The sequence below is a fragment of the Acinonyx jubatus genome, chromosome C2 (assembly GCF_027475565.1).
Source record: "Acinonyx jubatus isolate Ajub_Pintada_27869175 chromosome C2, VMU_Ajub_asm_v1.0, whole genome shotgun sequence".
NCBI classification, from domain to species: domain Eukaryota; kingdom Metazoa; phylum Chordata; class Mammalia; order Carnivora; family Felidae; genus Acinonyx; species Acinonyx jubatus.
In genome coordinates, this window is record NC_069384.1 from 75,808,739 (window position 1) to 75,822,828 (window position 14,090).

Below are 14,090 nucleotides of genomic sequence, written 5' to 3' on the forward strand. Positions count from 1 at the left end.
ACTGGGCTGGTGTTGAAAACAACAACAAGCAGACTACTCAGGTGATTAAGAACATTTCTCTTCAACCTGCGACTTGGTCATTAATGTCTGACTTATGGATAGTAGACCTATTAGAAAGTCTCAAGAGTACTGAGTTTGGGGGTGAGCCTTGATAACTTTGGAAATTTTTATTTACTTGATTGCAAATATTAAAAATAGACTTTACCCCACCACTATCTTCAACAAACATTAAAAATAAAGGGCTTAGAGATAAGGAATAAAGGACTTACAAACTATCTCTTTTACCCTGTCTTCCCACTCTGGCCTAACACAGGCATTTAAGTAAGATTTAATAGGGCTTGTTGAAAAGGGTCCCTAGTTCTGACACCATGAAATGGCCACATGTGCCTGCCCACAGCATCACCCACAGTCTTCTTGGAAAATAATGGTGGTCTTCCAGGTAATTGGTGAGTCAGCTTGGCCCTAAGTGAACCTAAACAGAGTAAGATCAAGTGTACCCTATACCCTACTCCACAAGTTATAGTCACCCACATCCTTTTTTTTTTTCTTTTTTAAGTCAGCTCCATGCCCAGCACAGAGCCCAACAATAGGTCTTGAACTCATGACCCTGAGATCAAGACCTGCACTGACTCATGAGCCTGACAAGACCTGCACTGAGATTAAGAGTGCGATGCTTAACCTACTGAGCCCTTTTGATAACAAAGAAAAGCTTCAGGAATAATAGATAACAGAGTGACTATCATTTTTTATTTTAAAAGAGGGCCTAACAGGGACAATGCTTAACACTGTGTGGCGCACTGTAATGAAGAGACTTGCGAGACTCAGACCCTGCCTTGGCTTGACCAGATAGCTTGCGCAAACCCTTTCCATTCTAGGCCGAGTGAAACGGGTTTGGTCTAAATGGCCTCTAATGTTGCTTCCCGCTTTTTAAAAGTCTGCTGGTGAATCTGGCTCTTTTCTGGTACAAGTGCAGACATTGTAGGTAATAATAGGTGGTGCATGTTTAGCTAGAAAAACCTTTCTGCTGTCCCTCAAGTCAGCCAGTCTATGCACTAGCTTGCATGTAGCTTTTGACATAAACATACTCCTATTGAATTTAAAGTATTTCTAGCTGAAAAGACAGGGTTTCCAAATCTTTCATTTTAAGATGTCATTTATGGTAAGAGATCCCATTTTATACATGTATTTTGAAAGAAAATTGCTACCAATTAAATTATGACACGCTATCAAGGGTAAGACTCACTCTAATTGCAGAGATGTTAAAAGTGCATCAGAATGGATGAAATATGGCACATCTATGTATTTCCAAGAGTTTACTTGGGTTTTTTTTTCTTTTTTTCATCATGTTTAAGCCAGTATGCTCAATATTTTAAAAAATGTAACTTTCAGTCAATAGATAGGTATTCAACAACATCAGAAAAATATTTCTGTGATGGCAAAGAAACAACCCAGAATTAGATTTGAAGGATAGGAGAAGCATCCTTACTGTGCTATTTCTTGCTCTGGTGACCTTGAATAACATGTCTAAATTGTCAAAATTGTCTAATGAAATTCACTGTATGAATTCACAGAATTTTAATTTTAGTTAACTAAAAATTTTTAAATTAATTTACAAATAGCATAAATCATTATGGATTTGGTTTAGGGCTTCCATTAAGAGCAATAAGTGTGTTTAATATTACATTTAATGTTATTTACTAAAAATGTATAAAGATATGTAATTATTTATGAAAAAAAACACCATATCATTTTCATTCTTATTTTATGATAGCTAAAAACTTTTCAGTGGGAACTCTAAACTGCACATGAAAACATTTCGTGAACTGCAAAATAATGTGAAAAGATTAACTACACGGTATCAAAGGGATTATAATTTTGCTGAAACCAAAATCCTTCCAGGGGACATAAAGTTTATACTCAGCAACCAGACAAGGAACTGAAAATTTGGGACCATTCATAAAGGCAATCAGCAACACTTATTTTATTTTATTTAAGAAAAAAAAATTAATCTTTATTTCTGAGAGACAGAGCACAAGTGGGGGGAGGGGCAGAGAGAGAGGGAAGACACAGAATCCGAAGCGGGCTCCAGGGTCTGAGCTGGCAGCACAGATCCTGACACAGGGCTCGAACTCACAGACTGCAAGATCATGACCTGAGCTGAAGTCAGCTGCTTAACTGACTGAGCCACCCAGGCACCCTGCAACACTTATTTTAAATGATCAAGAGGATATATTTCACTTGGACATCATGCACACAATCTTGATATTTCAGTGAGTGACAATATTTGAACAGTGTTAAAGAAGTTTGCTAGTAGTTTTCTTTGAAGGGTGAAATAATCATGTGCTTGAGACACTTGCCTGTTGCAAGGCAGAGACTCAGACCAGGTGAGTTGCAAGTCTCTTCCTTATTGGAGCTTCAATTCCACTGCCTCTGATGAATTTGGCCCCACAAACAAGAATGCTGAGTGTGACTGGGCACTTAGAACTTTAGAAGTAGAGAATTGCTTTCACATCCTCATAAATAAGAGACTTAAAAATCACTGAGGATTTTCACCCCAAAAGCAATTGAATTATAAATCATAGCTTCTGTCAGCTAATACATATATCATCTATATCGCCGTCACAAAAATACATCTAAGAAACATAGTCATGTTGCTTAGACATTTACTTGAGATTCTCTTTGTGAAAGTTGTAATTTTCGGTAAATTGTGTGATGAGTAATTTGGTCTATGTTTTGAGTATTATCCTGCTAGAAACGTGAAAATTGAGGCTGCTTTAACATTTCCCCCCTTTTTTTTGTTTTAATTAAAATATCAGAAACACGTTCTCTCTCATTCTCATTGCTCTTCAGTCGGCAGAAGTACATTTTCTAAAATCACAGAGCCAGTTAGAAGAAGATCCAGAAAAACAACTTACATTTTCAGACTCTCAGTTTCATGCTCCTTCAAGTATAACCTATTTGTAAAAGTATAAAACATTTTCCCATCTCCCAAACAAATTGCTTATAAAGTAAAATGCTTACAGGTGAGGTGTTCTTAATGTGGCAGACACCTGAATTTTAAAAGGACTTTTCCTGAATGCTATGAATCAGGAAGAATGATAACTTCCCACTATACATGTGTTAATTGGTTTTATTCTATTTGGCACCATTTTCATTCTTTTTTAGACACTACTACTTTAGAAAATCTCAAACTTTGTTGTTAAATCTCTCTCTTTTTGCTTATTTGGAATTGCCAATCATACTACTAGTCTGTTGCAAAAATTTATGGAAACCTACAAAGATACTTTAAAGGAAGATTGCATTGTTTAAAAGCAGGGGTATGTATCTGTAACAGAGTATGTAGAGTCAACATGGTGTGCTGAATGAAATGAATGAAACAGTCTTATGTGGTAGGTAAATAGGAATGCAGAGCAGATATTAACATCCTGGCTTTATTGACAGGAAACTGAAGCTTAGAGAAGGGTAGAAATTTGCCTAAGTTGTACAACCACAGTAAATATGAAGACGTTTATGCCAGAGTCCCAGTTAGTCCATTAATGTTTCACATCTCAGATTCTCATTCTAATGAAAGCAACATGAATCAATATTCTCTAATAATTATTCCAGCAGAGTTTAAGATTTTTCCTTATCAAATCTTAATTTGTGCTTGGATCCCTGAATTAATGCAAGTTTCTTGATATAAAATGATGTCACCCAGAAACAGAAAAAAACTTTAGGGTATGACTGTAGACAATTCTGCTAAGGGGATTTGTTGTTTAATTCCAATGCTTTATAATGAGAAAAACAAGAATCTTTAACACTATGATAGGAAAAAACTGGCAGAGTTGCACATAAACATGCTGCTTGTTCATCTAATACATGGGGAATTTTTACCTGGTGTAAAAAGGCTTTCAAAAGATAAAGTTGGATAAATGCAGTTACAGATGACACATATAAGCCTCAGGATATTGTAGGCTATTACCACCACTTTTACCTTTAGCCCATTTTGTACTTACATATATTTAATAAAAATATTAATTTACATTTTAATTACATTAAACTAGCCAATATAATCAATGAAAAAATACGGTCTAAAATGTACATGAAAGTCCCAAAATATAAATTTTATAATATGCAACAGGATGCATTTATTAGGTAAACATTACATGTCAAGCACTGGAGATATAAATGTGAGTAAGACACTCTCCCTGTCCTCCAGTCGCTCACAGCCTGGTCAACCTGGAGACCCCCTCAACCACTTGCCCTGCCCAGGGACTTCCTCCTGCAACACTAGACTCTTAATGCTTCCGTTTCTTTCAAGTGCAATGGTTGCAAATAACCATTTTTTAAACATTTGCATTGTACTTTATTATTTTGAAATTAATTTACTTCCTTTCATTATCACATCAGTCACGTTAGATATAGGCAAAATATTATAATTTTGCTTTCTTAAATAGATGTACTGAGACAAGCAGAGTTACTTTAGAATCCTGGTGCCCTAACGCCTGGGACTGTGCGTCTACTTTCTAATACAATGAAGTCGACCAATAGAAAGAGGTTGGCCCTTAAGTTACACCAACGTGGTTGTGACTCCTGACTGTGCTGGCTTCTTAGCCTCTCTGTTTCCATATGTTCATCAGGAATGTGGGGCAAAGATTTACTTTATAGGTTTATTATAAGGATTACAGATAATAAAAGTGACTAGCGCAAGTTAATTATGCAAATAATAGCTGCCATTATCCTGTATTGCCTTCTAAATCTGGCAACTTCACAAAATATGCCCTAGTACTTTTCTATGTTATGAAAAATACTTTTTTACCCTTGTTCATTTTAAGGAACAAAGTTACCTGAAATCTAGAATTATGGCAAAGTGGTAGAAGATAAATTATAATAAGGTAATATTGAGTGAGGGAAGGAATTTTACTGAAGAGAGTTAGACGTGGCAAGCACTCTAACATTTGATGTTACAGCATATTATGCATTACCATTAGTTTCAGCAACAATATTTCTATGAAATATTTCCATGAAAATATTAGCATACAACAGAATATCATAATGGGAAGAAAAGAAAGGGAATTAATCCAAATTATACTCAAAAAATAATTATTCAAGTTCTAATTATATTAACAAAAGTGAATTTTAAATTTAATTTTAATATAATTTTATATGATACATCGTTTTGTTTTACAGTTCGTAAGAGATCTTTATTGACTTTTTAAAAATCTGTAATTATCTTGTTAGGATCATGATTTTTCACAGGGTTTTGGTGATACTGACTGTATAGCATAGTCAGACTATGTCATAAAAGCAGAAGAACTGTGGGCATGATGGGAATGAAGGATCTTGTTACTGGAACTAGACCTTCCACAAGCATGGGAACAACTGAGAAGAAATGGACTGCAAAGGAGGTAGAGGAAGAGGAGAAGCCTCTACCAGCCCTGGCGTGGACAGACAAGTCAGAGCTTGCAGGGAAATGCAACCACCAAAATTGTCCCACGGGAACCACAGCTCTGACTTGGTGGGTCAGTGCCCAAGTTGCCAGTGATGGCCTGGATGACATTTTAAAAGTGCATTTTTCACATGGTTACAGCCTTATGTATCACTAGGAACACAGAATTTTAGAAAGGGAGGGGATGCTCATTGGAAACTGTTGGATTTAATGCTCTCAAGAGATGGAGAGAGTGAGGCTCAGAGACAATGAACTTGGCCAAGGGAGAGGAGATGAAGGAGAGATTTAAGATGGACAAAGAAGAGGAGGGATCAGGGTAAGGCATGGCAGAGGAGCTGTTCCTGTGGGAGCAGCCTCATGCAGAGGCCTGATGTCATGGAATGTTGGTAAGGGAAAGGCTGGACAATAACCAGTTCAAGCCAACCAAGGCACCAGGCAATTACTGGCAGGTAATGCTAACCACTGCTCCACAAAGGTACCCTGAGAACAATGTGGAGAAAGAAGAGAGAGGGCTCAGTTACAAGAGGCTCTAATCAGAGAGATCTCAGACACAGGGGAGTTGACCTGTATAGAGAGGTATCCAGGGCTAGGAGGGAACTTGGGATCTTTTATAACCTCCCGATCTTAATAACTCCCAAACTCCAGTTTTACTGAGGAAAGAATGAAGCCCCAGGAAGGCTGAGTGAAAGATGCTGAAGTCAGGACTGGGATTAGAAGTCTGGTCTCCTGACCCCAAAGCTCCTATTCCTCTGATGGCACCATAGTAACTAAGCAAAAGGTGTCCTGTGGGTAGCGATCTCAGTAGATGAAATATCGGCAAGAAGATTAAATGAGGTGATATGTAAAGATTAACCACAAGTCTTCATTCCTGACTATAGGAAAAACTGGCTGATGTGGGAGCTTCCCTCCATCATTCTCCCACTCAGTCTCCCTGGCACTTGCAGCCCTTTTGTCTCTTTCCATAATAACAGAATATAATTGAGTCCTACTCTGTGCTCCAGGCTTGTCTGAAGTTACAAACTATACAGTGACAGAGTTGGGGCAATATTTTGGGACTGCTTACTTTGAGTTCTTTTTCTTTGGGACAAGTTCAATTAATCTAATATTATTAAGCAAAGGTTCAAATCATTGAAAGTATTTGAACAAGAAGTTAAAATTATAATCTCGAGGCCCCCAAATCTGGTCTATAAACAGATCTGCTGCTCTACTGCCCATGATTCATTATATAAGAATCAGTTCAAAACTCTGAGAAAAAAAGGAGAGAAACAAATATCAACTTTAAATACCATATTGAGTGACATCACAGTGCAATTCACTTACAATGAGACTTCTATTCATATCTATTGGAGAGTTTCCTTAGAAAAATTCTGTAAGAGGGCTGAAGGCCAGTATCAAAATAAAGAGAAGACACAAACTGTACCTGATGCTTTTGGGAAGACATATCAATTTGATAGCTTCTATGGGCATCAAAATAATCATAAATTATTGTTAAAATTATTTAATTTCTAAAAAGGTAACTTAGAAACAAATAATTATCCCATTCCTTAACCTATAGACTCTAGAGGTGTAATTTGAAGGAGCAATATTCCTCATTAGAACTGAATTTATTGAGTATACACTATTACCACACCCTGAAGCAAAATTTTAAATTTCTTACATGTAATTCAAACATATGTTTCAGATTAACTCTCAATTTGATCACTTAATAGCAAGCACACTTCAAATACAAAAGAATAGATATGATTTAACTCTATTCTAAACTGGTACTAATATCATATTTGTATGTTTGAATTTTATAAGAAGAGAAAGAGGATATTTTAGGTTTGAAGAATATAGAATATTGACTCTGGAACTTGATTAATTTAGGGATATTTCTTAGACTCCAATTTTGATAGAAATAAAGATAAGAGAAAACCTTTTCTTTCTACCTAGGTTTTTAAAAGTCAACCATTTTTATACATTTAAAAATTTTATAATATTGGACATCGTTGATGAAAGCAAAATTAAGACTACTAACACTTACAGAAAATCATTATCTTGAGTTGTCTTTCTCTTTGTTTCAAAGTGGAAAACAAAAGCAAAAATTAATCGATAAATATGAAATGTCTGAACTTACAATTAGCTCCACCCTAATTTTGTATTATAAAAATATCTTCTTAGAGTTTCTACTCATTTTAGAGAGATAAATATTACCATAAAACATTCAAGATCAGGATATAATCAAAACATCTTAAAAGTATGTGAAAATAAAAAAAGTAGTTAAAAGAAAAAAAAAACCTAAATTTTTCTCATAGCTTTTATATATAACTTACCTTGTGAAAAATCAGGAGATTCTAACTTTAGAATCCTGTCTGTGCAGTTTCTTCCAAACTCAGCCCTGATGGTGAGTTTTCTCTCTGAGTTTTTATAGTCTCAGTTATACACCCCTTACTCCAATCCCTGCCTTTGCTTTCTCTTACATCATTTCTAGGTTTTCCACTGAACGTTTTCCCAAGCTTCTCTTCAATCTCTCCTCCCCTCACCCTCTCTCTTACTCTTTTTCTCTGAGTCTTTCTCTTTCTCTCTCCTATTCTCCACATCTATTTTATCTATTGCTTTGATCATGGTATTTAAGTAGCAACAGGAGCTTGGGCTCTGGAAAATTTAAGTATACATTTAGTATTGTGTTCAGCCTTAGACCCATCACTTCTTCCTGAGGTTTTAGTCTAGCTCGGATAATTACACATCAAATCTGGGAAATAAAATGCAGTAAGATTTTTTCAAAAGAAAGTCACTAGGGTATTTCAATGTAAGATTTAGGGAGATTATAATCAGAAACCCAAACTGATTTATTGGTATATTTTTTGGACCCTTACATTAAACGATCATCTATGGAAATGGTGAGTAGTTTCAGGCTCAGTCAGGTGCACAGCTCTGTGTCAGTGAAACTGACAGCTACTTCATAATTAACATTGCTATACTGGGAAGGTTGTTACCAACAAACCTATAAATACTTAACTGTGACATGTGGGCTATAAATGCAGACGTTGTACTCATTCTTATCTTTCTCTGTCCTCCAGGATTTTAATTTCTTTTTCACCAAGACATTCCTACCTCTGTCTGAATGTTTTCTTCCTTTCCATTTCCTACTAATCACATTTACAACATTATACATGCAGATTGTAAAAAAAAAAATAAGTTTTTAAATCCTAGAGGTAATAAGTTATGTGTTAGCTCATTATTAGTTCATTTGGTTCAGCACTAGATAGATCCCCATTTGACAGGTAAAGAAACTGAGGCTAGATAAATTAAGTGATGTTATGAGGTCACACAGCTAGGAAGCAGTAACAGGGCCAGATTTCAAATACCTATCTTCTTAATTCCTTATCCAGTTCTTTTCCCACAACTTCATCCTGTCTCACTATTTAAAAAGCTAGAAAAAAATAACCCAAACCAGATCATGTTTTTGCACAAATAGAAATAAATTTGTTCTTCTTGGTTTTGCTTTAAAAAGCATTTAAAATACTACTCTCTAGTGTAGGAACTATAACATGGTTGATTTGGATGTAGGTGGGAACGGACCGGAGCACAGTGAATTCGTGGGACAGTAAAATGCTTTATTTTTTATGAAGGGTTTCCAGGGATAACATATGTCTCAACAAGCCTGAAATTTGAGTAGTTGGCAGTGATAGTTCACAAGTCAAGATAAAAATACAGCCTAATTGTGGACCCTTGTTTAGACATTACGGCCATAAAACTATTATGTTAGCTTGAATCCACATGATGGAAAACTCTCAATATAGATTTAATGGATGCATCCTAATGCTACCAGAAGCCAATATTCTTGATGTACCTTCTACCCTTATTTGAAATGCCTCCCTCAGCATGCTGACAAGTGATATCTGTGGCTGATTTATTCCAGATCTGTCCCTGCTTAAACAGCCCAAAGATTCCACCCTATTTGTGGATTTTGTTGACCTAATTCAAAAGTTTGACTTAACTGTTCTGCAGCAGTAGAAATAGCAACAGTTTATTCCAGGAACATAACCATGGTACATTTAAGCCATTTACACAGGATTCTGCATATTATCTACCCTTATATAAATTACTTATGCATTTATACATGACAGAGAAATTCTGTTACCTTGAAAGACAGAGTAGAAACCAGAGTATATGAAGAAATTGAAAGAGAATATTATCCAGTGATAGAAGGGAGAGATTAAGATGAGAAAGGGAGAAGATATTCATGAAAACTTTTCAGCTAGTATATCATTACTTAATCTGCAGGACAACCTTGCTGAAGAGGTATTATTATTCATATTTAACAGATGAAAAAAACTAAAGCTCAAATATGTGAAATGGATAGCCCAAGTGCTCACAGCTTAAAAGTGATGGAATCAGGAGTTGAGACTTGTTCTGTCAGGATTCTGACTGTAAAGAGACAGTACATTGAAACAGTAATTTGAGGAGAATTTAATGCGAGCAGAGTGCAAAGGAACCAGAAAGGACATTGCAGTCCTGTTATTGGACTAAACCAATAATAGGCAGATAACCCTAATCTTGCAGGGTTAAAGGTTAGTACAGACAGACAGATCTGGGTAGAGAAAGTTGCCTGGCAGAAGAAGTGTGACCTTTCATCAAGGGATACAACCAGTCAAGAGTCACCTAAAGGGGAGGGAATTTATGAAATAAACACCAAGATTTAAGTCTGCTTCCTCAATATAATCTCCTGTTGTGTTTACCTTTGGTCAAACCCAATTGGAAAAGAGATTGGGGCATAGATAAAAGACCCAGCACACTGTTTAACCTCAAAACTGTGTTAAAAGACATACAAATGAGATGCTTGGTAAAGATTATCATGACAGCAAATGCCATGATTTACTTGCATTAAAATCTGATACTTCCTAACATTTTTTTTTCAAGTTTATTGGGGTGTTATTTATACACACAAAATCCGACCTTTTAAAATGTACAATTTTAGGAGTTCTGACAAATGTAAACGTTATGTAACCTCCGCTAAAATCAAGATATAGACTATATGTACCCCCTGCACACCAAATTTTCCTCATGCCTCTTTAGAGTCAACCCCCTCCCCAACCCCCAGGTCCTAGTAACCACCGATTTGACTTCTGTCCCTATAATTTTGCCTTTTCCAGAGGCTGTAGGAAATTACACAGTATGTAGTCTTTGGTGTCTGGCTTCTTTCGCTTAGAATAAAGCTTCTGTGATTTATCCATGTTGCTAAATGTATCAGCACTTTGTTTCCTTTTAACGAGAGCGTTCTATTGGATGGATGTACCACAATTTTTTTATCCATTCACCAGTTGGTGAAAATTTGGGTAGTTTTCAGTCCGGGATAATTATGAATAAAGCTGTCATAAACATTAACATAGGACTCTTGAGTTGATATTTATGTTTTCAGTTTTCTTGGACAAATACATATATATGAGATTCCTAAATCATGTGGTATGTTTATGTTTAACTTATTAGGAAACAGCTAAACTGACTTCCAAAGTGGTTCTGCCATTTTGCATTCTTACCAGATATGTATGAGAGTTCCAGTTGTTCAGCATCCTTTCTAGCTTTTGACATTCATTGCTGTTTTCAAAAATTTAGCCATTCTAATAAATGTATACTGGTATCTCACTGTAATTTTTTTAAATGTTTATTTATTTTTGAGAGAGAGGCAGAGAGAAAGGGAGACAGCAAATCTCAAGCAGACTCCATGCTGTCAGCACAGAGCTCAAGGCAGGGCTCAAACTCATGAATTGTGAGATCATGACCTGAGCTGAAATCAAGAGTCAGATACTTACCCTACTGAGCCACCCTGGCACCCCTGTCATGGTATTTTAATTTGTATTTTCCTGTTGACTAATGATGTAGAAAATCTTTTCTTGTATTTATTTCCCATTCATATATTTTTGGTAAAGTGTCTGTTCATATTTTTTGCTTAATATGTAGTTGTGAGAGTCCTCATAGGTCTGGACACAAGAATTTTATAAGATTTGTGTTTTGCAATTTTTTTCCACTTTGTGACTTCTGTTTTCATTCGCATAACATGTTCTTTCACAGAGTATTTTTAATTTGATTAAATCCAATCAGCCATTTTTTTTTAATGGATCATTTTTTTTTTGTGCCCTGAGAAATCATTCTCTCAGTCAAGTTTGAAAAAAAAATTTTCTCTTTTGTTTACTTTCAGAAGTTTTTCAAAATCCTTTTGGCTATTCTAGATCTTTTACATTGCCATAAAAAAGTTTAGGATCAGCTTGTCAATGTGTACAAAAGAGCTTGCTGGGATTTTATTAGGATTTCATTGAATTTTTAAGGTAAATTTGAGGAAATGTGACATCTTAACAGTATGAAATATTTTGATCTGTAAACATAGTATACTTTCCTTTTATTTAGATATTGATTTTTCTTAACAATTGTTTTTGTTGTAAAAGGCATATAAATCTTGTATATACTTTGTTAAATGTATTTCCATCTAATTTTCTTGTTGAGGTATAACTGACATATAACATCGTATTAGTTTCAAGTATGCAGTGTAACGATTCGATATTCATGTACACTATGAAATGATCACCACAGTAATTACCATTGATCTCCATAAAAATCATAATTTTTTTTCTTGTGATGAGAACTTTCAAGTTTTATTCTCTTGGCAACTTATAAATATGCAGTATAGTACTATTAACTATACATTACATAGCCATAACATTTATTTTATGGCTAGAAGACCGTACCTCTTGACCCTCTTTGCCAATTTACACACCTTCAACCTCTCACTCCCTAGTGACTTATAACCTTGCCCTCCTGACATAAATTCCGCTTGATCATGACATATATCCTTTTCTATATTGCTGGATTTGAAGTGATGTAATTTTTTAAGTATCTTTATTAATGAGGGATATAGGCCTTTTATCTCTTTAAAATTTATATTTCAGATTTCGGTAACATGGTTATATTGGTCTCATAAAATAATCGAGAAGAACTACATGCTTGTCTTAGTCCGTTCAGACTGCTATAATTCAAATACCATAGACTAGCTGGCTTCACCAACAAACACGTAGTTCTCATGTTCTGGGAAGTCCAAGATTAAGGAGTCTGCATATTTGTTGTCTGGTGGGTACCTAATTTCTGGGTCATAAATTATGGTCTTCTTCTGGAACCTGTTTGATAAGGGCAATATTCCCATTCGCGAAAGGTCCGCTGTCATGACCTAATCACCTCCCAAAGACTCCACCTCTGAATAACATCACATTGGGGGGTTAGGATTTCATTCAATACACGAATTTTGCAGGGACACAGATATTCAGTCAATAACAACCCACATCTATTTTCTAGAAGAGTTTGTGCGGAATTTGTATTATTTGCTCCTGGAATGTTTCATCGAAATCCCCAAGTAGGGTCATCTGTGCCATGAGTTGCCTTTGTGGGAAGGTTTTTAATTACAACTTCAAATTCTTTAATACGTCTAGGGCTGATCATTCTAGCTAATTTTCCTGAGTGAGCTCTCATAGCTTTCATCTTTCATATAAAATGTCCATGTCATTAAAGTATTAAAGTTATTTAATTCTGGTGCTCTTTTTCTTCAGTCTTTTTTTTAAATTAGTCATTCTAGAATTCTATACATTTTATTTATCCATTGAAAGAATCAGCATTTGGTAATTTTATTATTTATTTATTTTCATTGTTTTTAAAATTTTTTTAATGTTTACTTATTTTTGAGAGACAGAGAGACAGAGTGAGAGCGGGGGAGGGACATAGAGAGAGGGAGACACAGAATCTGAAGCAGGATCCAGGCACTGAGCTGTCAGCACAGAGCTCAACACAGGGCTTGAGCTAAGCTGAGATCATGACCTGAGCAGAAGTTGGATGCTCAAGGAACTGAGCCACCCAGGTGCGTTGGTCATTTTATTTTAATGATTGCTACTTCATATTGTTTTCTTCCTTTTTCCCGATTTGTGTTTAATGTGCTCATCTGTTTCAATGCTCTTAATATGGATGCTTAGATTATTGATTATAGATACTTCTTTTTTTCTAATATAGTTATATAGTGTAATATATTTTCCTTCTAAGCACTGCTTTAGTTATATCCTATACATTTTTATATGTTCTGTTTTCATGTTTTATTTAATTTGGAATATTTTCTAATTTTCTTTCAAAGTTTTGACTACTGGTTAGTTAGAATATGTCATTTAATTTCCAAATACTTGGTGATTTTTCCCATATTATTTTGGTTATTGATTGCTAGTTTGTTTTGTATTAAGGAAACATACTTTATATTATTTTAATGCCTATAACTTTGTCAAGATTTGTCTTATGGCCAATAATATAGTTGGTGAGGTTTCATGTGTACTTTACAAAGAATGTGGGGGTGCATAGGTGCCTCATTCGTTAAACATCTGACTCTTGATTTCGGCTCAGGTCATGATCTCATGGTTCATGAGATCAAGCCCCACATCAGGCTCTGCACTGACACTGTTCAGCTTGCTTGGGACTTCCTCTCTCTCTCTCTCAAAATAAAGAAACTTTTTTTTTTTAAGTTTCAAAACATATAAAGGATGTGTATTCTATTATTAGTGGGTGGAATATTCTATAAATCTCAGCTAAGTTGGCTGATAATGTTCAAATCTACATTTTTAATGATTTTTGTCTGCTTGTTCTCCCAATTACTGAAGGA

At 35.3% G+C, this 14,090-nt stretch overlaps 1 non-coding gene across 2 annotated transcripts in view; it reads right to left on the reverse strand.

Moving 5' to 3' along the window:
- The window catches only part of LOC106968043 (uncharacterized), a 204,289-nt gene that overhangs the window by 8,391 nt on the left and 181,808 nt on the right, over window positions 1-14,090 (reverse strand). Inside the window, exon 5 of one of the 2 annotated variants that reach the window (XR_008297744.1) lies at window positions 7,452-7,480. The exons of the other annotated variant lie outside the window; for it this stretch is intronic. This is a non-coding gene — a transcript (uncharacterized LOC106968043). The remainder of the gene's footprint in view (window positions 1-7,451; window positions 7,481-14,090) is intronic. 2 annotated transcript variants of the gene reach the window in all.